This window comes from Taeniopygia guttata, chromosome 3 (assembly GCF_048771995.1).
Source record: "Taeniopygia guttata chromosome 3, bTaeGut7.mat, whole genome shotgun sequence".
Taxonomy (NCBI): Eukaryota; Metazoa; Chordata; class Aves; order Passeriformes; family Estrildidae; genus Taeniopygia; species Taeniopygia guttata.
Genome location: NC_133027.1, coordinates 41,381,157 through 41,393,733, shown reverse-complemented (window position 1 = coordinate 41,393,733; position 12,577 = coordinate 41,381,157). Strand labels below are relative to the sequence as shown.

General features: G+C 36.6%; 1 protein-coding gene and 1 long non-coding RNA gene across 6 annotated transcripts in view; both read right to left on the bottom strand.

Moving 5' to 3' along the window:
• Positions 1 to 10,622, bottom strand: part of LOC140683685 (uncharacterized) — a 32,690-nt gene extending 22,068 nt beyond the window's left edge. Inside the window, exon 1 of the long non-coding RNA XR_012054997.1 lies at positions 10,185 to 10,622. This is a non-coding gene — a long non-coding RNA (uncharacterized lncRNA). The remainder of the gene's footprint in view (positions 1 to 10,184) is intronic.
• LOC140683684 (uncharacterized) overlaps positions 1 to 12,577 on the bottom strand; it is a 545,997-nt gene that overhangs the window by 188,131 nt on the left and 345,289 nt on the right. The gene's annotated exons all lie outside the window — the stretch shown is intronic.

The window sequence follows — 12,577 nt, the reverse complement described above, 5'->3', positions numbered from 1 at the left end:
TTTTTTTAAGTTAAAAGCAATAGGATTTCCAGTTAACACTTTCTGTTTACCATACATTTTTCACAGCAGAAAGGAAAACTCATTATACACATTAAATTCATTTAATTTTCTTCTATTTTCTATCTATTACAATAAAACCATTTTTTGAGGAAAATGTTACTGGTTGTTGTGCTATGGATGGTATAAAAATGTGTGATATCAGCCACGCCATTAATCTTACTTCAACAGATGTGTGATGAAATTTAAGTTTATTTATTTGGATTTAAAACTAATATTTGAATTTCAAGCATGGTTGAAGAGCTCTAACTATTGGGATAATAGGCTTTTGGTTTCCTTTTAGATAAAAATATATCTATTTTATCATTGCAACATTCAATCTCTAGTTTTACCTATCTTTCAGATTGTCAGAAGAAAGCAATAAAAACTGTAAATAAAAGAGTTAAAAAATTGGATTTCTTTTCTTGAAATCAGAGCTTTAACTTTTTTTGATATATATAAAATAGACAAGGAAGTTACAAAAAATGAAATATTTATTACTATCGCAATTCTGTGGAGATAAAAATCCTTAAAAATAATGCATTTCAAATCCTAAGGGATCTAATTTATTTGAAGTAAAGTCTCTTAAAAAAAGGTGTATCTGGAAGGTTCAGATGGGATCTTGCTATTTAGATCTTACATATCAGAGAAGAGCCTAGGACAGTTCAAAGTCTAGGATATGGAGTTGCATGTCAGGATCTGTTGGTACCTCATCGAGTCCTTAGAGAATGATCTTCACACAAGAAACTGAGAGTTCATGTTAACTATCATGTAGCCCTAGCAGTGCCTGATTGTGCCTGTTTCTCTCCCAGCCTTTTCTTTTCTGCACATTGACATACTAGCTGGAATCAGGGTAGCCTTACAGTTCTGCATGACTGAGATAAATAATTTTTATCATGAACATGGATGTTAGAAACCAGTGATGGTAGCAATTCCAGACAATAACCTGCCACTTTCTCTCAACAAAAATCTACCTGTGAAGGCTGTCCCATATCAGTCTCCTGGTTAAGGCAGCAAAATAAATCTGTATACAATGCAGATGTACACAAGCTCACAATGAGCTTAAGAGGATGCCCAACCAAAATTTTCATCTTTAATGAAAGTTAACTTAGGGCAGAAAAGGTGATAAAAATAAAGGCAATTCTAAATTGTGTTTTCATCTAGTTGGTTCTTCAGAAGTAAGACCCATGGCAAAGTAATGATGATAAAGATCAGGCAGCATTAGGAAGGGTGCTGCCTCTTTGTGCTATCCTAGCAGTTTTTTCTGTATTTTCTGTATTTTCTGTATTTTCCTTCTCTTCTGTGGATCCCTGTGTTATTTACTCCTGCAATGGGAGTGCAAGCTTTTATCCTTTGGTTTTCTGCCTATTGGCACTCTCTCTCCATTTCCAGACAGAGGTTTAGGGTGGGTTCTGATATCCATGCATTGGAAGCTGAGACCTGACCATCCATTTTGTAGCAAACCATAATAATTTGATTATCTCAATAAAATTTTATAAATCTAGTTAAAATTTCTTATAGGAACTCACAGTTACATAATGTCATTGAAAAACTGGTTGCTTCTGTTGAGTGTTTTCTGTTAGGCTTGTTATTTTGTGTAATTGTGTTCCTCTTCTCCACTAAATCTAGAGAGGAAAAGGTAGCTAAAAATACTTCTGTCCCTTGATACTGCAAGAGAAAATCAGTATCTAAAAAGTTTTGCTGAACCATGACTAGGAAATGTTACTTTTGGGTCTGTTGATGAGCAGATGGTAATTGGAGGCAGGCAGGACTAAAACTGGGACCTTAAAGCAGTCAAAAAGAGAGTAGTTATTTACATCAGCTAAAGAGACCTGAGGGGCACTGGAGGATGGGGTGGAGCAATTCACAATCTAGAGCATTAAGGAAGGCAAAAATTTGCTTACACCCCCTAATTCGGACTGAGTTACAAGTCAATGTGATGCTTAAGAAAAATGAATTTCCTGATCTACTGTCGCCCATCACTCAACCTCGGGAACACTTGGGAAAGCAGTGCTACCTCTTTGCCAAGTTCAAGAAGGTCAATATCCAATAAACAAACAAAATCTTGAGTGAAAAGTGGGGAAATAATCTGACAGCTCATTGGAACTGCTTGTTCTCCCAGTCTGAAAGTTTCTTCCACCATTTTTCTCTCAGCTGGCAATGAAAATAATTTTTACGGGATTAAATTGTTCACAATGCAACTTGAAGGACATTGATATGACAATGTGAGAGTACTTCACTTGTACCAACCACATGTTTGGAGTCTGCCCACAGAAGGATGAAAGATGCAGCTGTGCCTTGCATCCTGCTGGTCTGCGCATGGGACAGTAGCACATAGAAATAGTGACTGCTGCACACTAAAGTTGTACACTTCTAAAAATTCCCCACCAGCAAGGGAGGCTTGTAAGCAAACTTTGTAAGAAAAAGCAAAGGCAGTGTGTGACAAAGGAGATGTAAACTATTTGTCCTTACGGAGACTCTGTTTTTGTTCCCTTTCATCATGCAGTTTCTCTTAATCTAAACTAAAGGCCTTTCAGACTGCATGTATGACTCTCCTCAGGATTGAAAGAATGTGTGTATGTGGGCTGAAAAGCAGAGGAGACCGCTGAAGTAAGAAAAATGCCAGAGTGCTTAAAAATGCGAAAACCTGGAATATTTTCCCGGGATTTTTGTCACTTCTGGTAGAAGATTCATTAAGAGTATGCTTATATTTATATATGTGCACATATATACATAAACATCTAAGCCATATGTATTGATTAAATAATTACCTAAAATGCAATTGTCTCCTAGACCTGCCAGATTAGTTTAAAACAAACAAACAAAAGGAAACGAAACAAAAAACACAAAAAAAAATCCAGCCCAAAACCTCCACCAGCATCACTGCACATAGATCTAAGACAACACCAACAAATTCTCATTTCACTGGGATTTTATTTCATTCTTGTAGGCTTAATATCTCACTGCATGAACAAAAAATATCACACAGAAAGGGCTTCAGGCTAGTTACTTCTGAAAAGATTCAGCCTTCTAAGAACTATCAATATCATCCCTATACCCACATGGTTAGCACTTTCTAATATACTCACTGAAAACCATTAATAAAGCAACATATTTAGTCTAGTTCTTAGCCATGTGTCGTACTGAAATAAGTTCATGTAAATCTGTGAACTGCACGACAATGATCAAATTAACAGTCGTTTCAGGGAAAATGCCCCTCAGGCTGAAAAATAATTAGTAGTCTCTCACTCTATCTTTTCCTACTAATAAAAATCATGCTATTATTGTTGACTGTTTTAATAAAACACCTTCCGTGACCCTGAGGTAGCTCAATGTAAAATATAAGGACTATTCTATTGTGCAGATGCACACATGTTTTATTGAACATTTCTATTTAGTTTCTCATCTGCTAACGGCATTACCTCCATAAGAACTTTTGTCAGAATGATGCAGGGTGTGCGCTCTCCTCTTCCCGTGCAATTCATCTTCCTGAAGTAAGCCCCAAATTTTAAAACTCTGCAGACTTTCAGTTTAATTTCTCTGTGCACTGATCATTGTGTAGTACAACAGCGCAGATTCATTTTTCCCTTTGATGACCCCTCAGAAACAGTGTATTCATTTGAATGAGTATATTCTTGCACTAAAAAATTCAAAGTGGCTCAGACTTTCAAAAAAATTTGTGCATATTCTCACCAAAATTTTGCTCTCAGGATTTTGGTTCAGCATAAAAGAACAATTTACCCTGTACCACATTGTCAGAACTACCTAGTTAAATATTTACCTTATTATCTGCATCTACATTTAATTTTCTGACAGCTGATGAACACTGCATAAGAGAAAGTTACCAAGACTGTGAGCACCCAGTGAAGAAGTGGCCTGTGGTTATCCTGTCTTGCCATAACTGGCATAATTTTCCTATGTGTAAAGGTAGAGAAAAATATCTCATATTAACTGAGTGCCAACAGTGTGTTCAACTACAGAACAGTGTTAACCTATTCCCTTATGCAGTAATGGATTTGTGGGGCCACATCACAAATATTATTTTCTTTTCATTTTAACTGGATGTAGAAACTGTATAAACACAGAGATAGGGATAGAAGGCTTGTTTGAGTTTTATGTTCATGAATAATATACAAACATTTGGGATTAATTTATCGTAGCAAGCAAATAACAAGAGCTTTCCAAAATGGCTCCCAAGAGCACTTCCAAGGGAAGTACTCCCACTAATTTGCACTAATAGGAAAGTCAGAATGAGGTTCTTCTGTAAACATATTTCTGGAAGCACTTTGTGTGTAAGTGATCAGGAGTGACAGCACATACTGAGGGGGTAAATAAATCAGCCTGGAAACACCTACTGAAAATAGAAGGAGTGTTGCCAGTTTTGGCAGGATTTGGAGTGGTCTTTACTTCCTTAGGATGGCTGCAATGGCTGCTCCTTGCCTCTACATGTGTGCAGTGCTTGTGTGTGGATGCATGTACACATGTGAGAATGTATGGCCATGTCCACAAGATTCAGCCCAGCCATGCTGTCCTGCATGAAGCTGTGAGCCAGCATAACAATCAGTCAAATAGTAATGACTTGTGAATTTCCCTCCAGGAAAGAATACCATGGTCCAAGCCGCCAGGAAGACATTCTAGGCTCTAGTCTTCTGCATCGTCAGTATGTGTATGTAAGTGCTCTGCCTTCCTCTGTATACATTCTCCATTATGGTCCTAGAAATTTGGATGATCTACCCTGCCCTCAGCTTCTGCATCAATATTAAAAGTAATTTTCTTAATTACATCTCTGAATTGTAATGCATCAATTGTTAAAGAAAAAGGTCAGCTGGTTTGCAAATTTCTATCATTCATGGGGTTTCTTAAAGAATACTTAAAATTCTCATATGTTAGAGATTTTTATCTTATGCAATCATATCTATTTAGTGTTGTCTTGTGACAAAAGAGAATAAAAGGATTGCAAATAGGTAACAGGAACTAGGTAGATTTTTTTTTTTTTTTAGTATTTCTCTAATGTAGCCTTGCATAAGAATCAAATTCTGTCCAAATTACTTTTGTGATATGTGGATGCCATAAATAACAGGATGGAAAATGAATTGATCTCTTTCTCTCTCCTTTACATGAGTATGTCTTATAATCAGAAAGGCTAATATATTACCAAAACCACCTTTTCTTCTTTCTCGAAGATAAAGCTCTTGGACCAAGAATTCAAACAAATGCCTTTTATTGACGGGAAAATTTCTGAGGTACCACTGCCCTTCAGAAATGACAGCATCAAATATTCAGAAGTCCAGGAGAAACTATCTTTCTGTCCCTCAGCCTTTCACAGCTTGTTAGCATAGTGTTTTGATTTTAGCTGGCCTAATTGCTCAGAATTAGACCTTCAAGATAATAAGAAATACACATGTTCCCCTGATAAAGCTAAGAACACTTCAGGCTCTGTTCCAGAAATAGGACTGAAAGTAATTTCCATCTTTCAAGTGTTATCAGAAAACAAATGTTAGTAAACAGTGGATAGTGAATAAATGAGGAAGGAGGGAGGTCAAAGACAGCATCAATCAGCTACGTCTTGCTGAAAAATTAAGGTGCTACAGGTGAAAAAAAAAATTAATTTCAAGAAAGGAGGGGATCAAATTAATTTCCATATCCACTTTTAGACATCTATTCTTCCATAATGGGATAAAATGGGTGGCAATGGAAATTCTTACTAAAGGGCTCGGCCCTTTGAAGGATGGTGCCTTGAGCTATTGAGCCTAAACATTTTCACACGTTTACAGAATAAGGTTGGCATTTGCTTAGGAAAGGTAACTCATTGTGTGCTTATGGTTCTGAACAAAAAGAAGGCTGAATAGCTTCTGAATGCCAGTGTTTCAGTCATTAACTGAAACACTGAACTTTGTCTCATTTCCTTATGAACCTGAAATGTGTGTTCTAAGGACTATTTTTAACTTCCTGTTTATCATAAAAGGACTGTACCCCCTAGTTAGTATCTTCAGGAAAAGCTGATGCTAACAGATTAATGGAAATTATGCAAGGGAAAAAAAATAGGCTCAGCCCCTTATTTTGAGGAAAGTCCCAGCTGCATGTGCTGATTCCAAGTAGTCACTGAGTCTGGCTTTGAATAAAACAAAAGAGGCAACTGCAGGTTTGTTGAGGTTTAGTTTTTGTTTGTTTGTTTTTCTCTAGGCTCAGAGCTCCTGCAATTGACGTACATACACAAAAAATCTTCCTGCTGTGATAAACAGAGATCTCATGCATGTGTGGACTCGACAGGTATTGTTAATCAATGCAGTTTCTCTGCAGTTAAGCAAGCTGTGCCAATTTGCACTGGAATTCTGCTTCATATTTACATGCTCCTTATTGGTGGCCGATCTGTAATCTGAAGGACTAACCTGTCTCATCCATGCTTTGCATGTATGCTTTGCAGAAAGCCTCACAGAGGTCTAAGACTTTTTAATCAGCCAAATGTTAGGATGTACTTCAGATATCCTGTGGAACAATGGCTGCATTTTGCTTCTGATTTACCACAGTCTTAATTAAATTATTATGATCAATTGCTAGGAAATAATAAGTGAGTCAACTTACAAAATTTTAATTACAAAGGCAATATTAGTGAAATTCTTCATCATCTGTATTTTGGGCACCTCTGAAGTTGGTCCTCTATTTCTCTGCATAGAACAGACTTTTTATTTGGTTGCCATACAGAAGAAGTGAGGTATAAATAAGAATGTCACACAAGCATGGAAAATGTGGAACAGCTAGCACAGTTGGATCTGCTCTCACCATACAGGGAGGACTCATTTGACCAGCACTGACATAGCAGATAAACTGACATCAGTACTGACCTTTCAAAATGACAAGAGTAGATTTTTCACTTTAAAATAACATTACCAGTACTCCAAAAATACAACAAAATTCTTTAAAGTAAAACACTGAGAATATACTTTGTTATTTTTCTTACTTTTAGTTCATTGGACAAATATATTGGAATTAGAGCCTATTGACAATAAAGTCAAGAAGCAAATAATTAATATGTGATCTGAAGGCAGAAAGCAAGTAATTAATAGCTAATTAATTAATTTGTTGATTAAAATGAATCCTAAGGAAATCATTATATTTGAGAACTGCTTTTTACTCTGCCATATAAAATAATTTAGAGCCAACACACCATAATGAGCAAGGGTTTTGTTGCACATTTCACCTCTTATTCTGTCACTTGAAGTTCTGTAACGCCATTTAAAAGACTTAACTTCTTAATTTAGTGCCATTGAGAGCAATGGTACAAGCTGCAGAGTTAACAAGTTTCAAGATCCAAGTTGGATCACACTGGCCCTGTAATAGTACACTGAAATAATTCTCCCACAGAGCAGCTTATTCATTTTCACAACAGCTTGATGGATGCTGTTATTTTGATTGAGTAGGAGAGTGTGAAGAGCACTGCCTACGACAAGGCTGTTGGGACAGACCTTAAATGTTAATACTTATAAGAATGGGAAATGTATTTTAATTGATGGGTTACATTTCTCTGATCAAACCAACCACCTAAGAGTTTGAAATTCTGCTGATTCCCAATGTCCTGTCTAAGCATTTTGATCTGAAGTGTTCTCATTACAAAGGCAGTCACAGATACTACACATACAGTATGCTGACTTTTGTGGACAAGTGATTGTTAAGAGAGAAGAAATGGGGAAATGAGATTACTGGGAAGAAGGATGACAAGTTTAACAAGTGTCTAAATATCAGTAAGGACATAGAAGCTAAAATATAGTGGATGATTTTTAGGATGGAGGATTTAACACAATATATTAGGGATAAGAGTTTCTCAGCATAATTCACTGATTGGAGGGGAAATTGAGCAATCAAAAAATTCTAATGCAAAAATATTTCTACTTAGACAACCCAAAACCAGAAAAATACAAGATACACAGAAGAAGCAAAAGGATGGTACTACTGTATTACTTAATTACCTGTTATTTTCTTCTTTTTAAAAATAAGTTTCCAATATCTGTACACAATGGCCAAAACTTCTGCTCCACATTCAGTCTGCTTTACTACTTATTTTTACTGAGCTTAGGGGGACCCAGAAACTAACAGTTTTTGTCAGAATTGTCTGTGATTTTCTTGAATGTAGGTGCCACAATGGTCTCTGACTTAAATATATTTAGATGTTTCAATACACACATCATAGCACTTATATTTTTCTGCAACTTTGGTACATCTAAGCTCTGTCAATTTAAACAAATATTTGTCATCTACTTTAACCCTTCCCCAAACTTTCATTGCAACAAGAAAACCTCAGTCCACACTGATAGCTGAAAAAAGATTTCACTTATGAAGTAAAGCATACACTGATGGCTGAAACACAGCAATGAATGGGCAAGAGAAAGAGTCAGTTTCTGTGTGAAGTAACACACTTTGAAGCAGCTTGTATCAGCCACAACATGGCCAAACATTTATTATGGGGAATTAATTGACAAGGAGAACAATAGTGACTGACAATGCAAGGAGAGATGAAGCTCTCTCTGTGGCTTCTGGTATGGCCCCTTTAGGGGGTTATCTCAGGGTAGCTGCTAAAAGGTCACAGACATTGTCTAATGTCTACGGCTTCTTTTGCATTTATGCCCCCTACCCCAAGATAAAAATTATACTCTAAGAAGTGGTCAAAAAATCAAAACAAAACACAAGGACATGCAAATGCAGTAACTTTTACAATTACCAGAGCTAGCACAACTGATGATGTATTTTTATGTACCATGCTTACTAAGCACAAACAATTCTCAGAGTTCACAAAAGTGTATATATAAATCTTAGCATTATTATGGAGATGATTTTAGACAAGTATATATGAAAACAAAAGGGCAATGCATGTGCTGATCTCAGGTAAATATTACAGAACCAGCTCTATATAATTTTCAGGTTATTTTACTTAATTTATATGAGATTCTGCAAACTAGATAATCAGTAATTTTTGAAATGATGTTGGAATATATTTTTGGACAAATCACCACGAAAAAACACTGAATAAAGAAGATTCAGAAATACAATTGAAATTGGTTGTCTCTCTTTAATTCATCCATCATATCAAACCACTTACATATACATAGTCGTTAAAGATAATTTCTATGTGGTTTGTGATCCATTTTTTAACTGCAAAATGCACAAAAGTAATTAAACCAATTTGAAACAATTATAGAAAAACAATATTCAATAACTGGGGTGCCAAAAAGTTTTACCGTATCCTAAGAATGCAAAAAATTGTCTAATCAGCAGTCATATTATTCCACATTACACTTATTCCTGCAAGCTAGCCAAGCTCAAATTAGTTGTACTGACTAAACTTTTCTTCTTGGAGAAAATTAAAGATATGCTGTTGTCAACACTTGAGCACAACCTTGCCGACACTTAAACGCAGAGAAGGGTGTGACATCCTGCCCTGGCTGCTTCGCGCTAATTAATCACTCTGGTATTTAGGACCATTCAAGCAGACAAATTAATGGAGAATAATTAGTGTATCTTTGTTCCAGCTCGGCTTTGCACACCAGACACACCGAGGGACAGAGGGGAGTATGTAGAAAGTGAGCTATTAGAATGCACATAGTTTTGCTTCTGTTCAGCAAATTCTGCAGAGATTAAGAGAAAAGCCAAATTAGCAGTCGTGTGACTGGGGTTAGGACATCTCTCGGTAAAGAAAGCTCTCTGTTTGGGTATCAGCTTTCAGAAGCAAGTTGTTAATCCAGATGTTACCTTTCATAAAGAACAAAACACAATTAAAAACCTCCTCCTCCCCCTCTCACCCATGCACACAAAAGAAAATAAAAGGAATTGTTCCTTTCCATTTCAAGGATTTATCTGCAATTTGGCTATGGGTACCCACTAAAAAGAAATTTCTAAACCTTCAGCTTTGCTTTCCAGGTCATATTTGGTCAGCATTAACTTTCACTGGGAGCACAAGGCAGAATACAACAAAGAACATACATCATGTGGTTATTATATTAAACAACAACATTTACTGTTATTTTATGTGATAGCTTTGAATAGACAATACACAAACACATCAGATTTCCAAAGATAACAAATATTGTTAGATTTATATTAATTGTAACATAAAATCATGAAGTAGCCTAAAATATGAAAAAAATAGTGATACCTACCAACAACAGCCTAAGTCCTTGATACAGAGATACCCTAAATTAAAAGAAATATGCATATGTACACATTCCATAAAATATTTTCTGTTTTTCCTGTATAAATACTTTTTGTTCCAAATTCCTCTGTTACTTATTCTTACATGATGAGATCTATAAGAATTTGACTACTATCAAGAAGGTGATGATCATTGCTAATTCACGTTGACATCATCTCAAGCTTAATGTGATGAATACTGCTTGGTGGGACTGAACACAAAACTGTGCACTGGCAATTTCTGTGGTAGTTTAAGAGTTATTCTAGACATCATCAGGGTTTAGTCTCTGATTGGTGCCAAAGTCTAACAATATGTAACTCATTGCAAGACCAGGACATAAAATATTTCCTTGTTAAAGAACATTATGTTTAGGAAGATTGGTATAGAAACTCGCTGCTCAGACCCATTTGTAGAGTACATTGCTTACAGGCGAAAATGCACCATGGCTCACAAAGCACAGTGTCTCGAGGGGGTGGGGGTGGGTGAAAAGGGTCAGGGGAAAAAGATCAAGAAAGACCACACAGTGAGAAAAGCTGACCACATTCAGAAGCTGTATCAATCCTAATCAATCCTATAAAATCTTTTTTCTTTTCTTTTCTTTTTTTCTCTTTTTTTTTGTAAGAGCACACAATAATGTGCAGACTATAAAACTGTGCTACGTGCAGTTTATTTTCGAGCAGCATGAACTGAAAGGCACAGAGAGGGGGAAGGAATCCCACCCAGGTTTTGACACGATATAGGATACTGTTTTAACACAACATTACAAGGCTTCATAAAAATGTGATATTTCTGTTCACAGTGTCCTGGGTTTGTTGGTCAAGGGAAAACACAGCTACGAAATCATGAACTCTCACTGTTCCTCACTGTGAGGGAGAAAACAGAGCACCTCACCACAGTTTCCTACAACACAGAGTTACTGTGTGGTAAGACCAGATGCCATTAGAAATGATGCCATTCTGGGAGTGCGTTTCCTCAATCTTTGAAGGTGCATAATCCTCATTAAAGGAAAACCCTGAGCGTAGGAGGGGCAGCACTGACATCAAGGCACCTGGCCATGACTAAAAGAGCTGGCCCCATATGCGGCTGCTGCTGAGCAGCAGAATGTAATTTAGTCGCACCAGCAGGAGCAGAGGTCAATGATTTTATATTAATGGGGATCACGACAGTTCTAAGCTGTGGCGTGCTTTGAAATAAGTGTTGTACAAGGCAGCAAAGAGGGCTCAGCAGAGGAAATGAGCTGTGTCACTGTCTCCTCATGCCTTGAAGCAAATATAGAAATGGTTAAAGTTGCTATAGACTTGAAGCCATAATATTTTATAAACAGCAATTACCTGTTTTAATCCAAAAGCTAAATATCTTGTGAATTATTATATCTTCTGACATAATTCAAATGAAATTTAAAAAATTCGAAGCGTGGGACTTTTAGACTGCAATCTAAACAGAAACAGAAGTGGAGGAAATGTGATAAATCCTTTAAAAAAATCAAATACACTTTGTAATTAATCATTTGCATGCAGGGATTACAGTCACATTGCATTAAATCACAATGCATCAGCAAATAATCCGTGTCAATATCACCTAAGAAAAATCAGAGATTTAACCACGCAAAAGGGTCCAAGTTTTGATTAAAAGATCCTCAGGAGTTTTAATATGTACATTTCAGACCTTGAACCAAATTCACATTTAATCAAGCTTCTTTGTGGAGCTGTAATGTGAGCTCTTCTGTGGCTTTTTGGGGGATTTAAATTTGGCCTTTCATGTAAGTGCATGACACAGCAATCCTTTACATGGATCAATATGTAACTCAGGGGATACCTGAGGTCCTTAATGAGGTTTTCTGGGTAGGGGTTATTATTATTGTTGTTATTGTATTCCATTGGCACCAACAATGTGGTAGGTGCTGTTCAGAGGTGTGGTGGAGACATGATCTTCTCAACAAAGAGTACTCCTTGTGAGAGGATATTTGTGTGAGTCAGAATAAAAAGAGAACAAGGCTGTACCCTCCCCTACTATTTCCCAGCAAAATTCAAATTACTCTTCTCTCAGTATTGATCCCAAAGCCTTTGGTAAGTATTACAAAAGATATCAGAATCTGAAGTTAGAGTCACAGCCTTGTGGAACAGTTCTGAGATGTTATTCCATGGTGTAAGAGGCACAAAGCACAACAATGGTGGAAATGCAAAGGGAGAATGATGGTGGCATAGCAAAGAGGATGTGAGATACAAGATAACGACTCAGGAGTAAGGATTATAAAGGTTCTCAAAGGCAGTGAGGAGCAGTTTGCGTTTTACTGAAGGGTGGAAAAAGGAATGATTGGCATGGCTGGAGTGATAAACCAAAAAGGATTGAGTAAAAGTATTT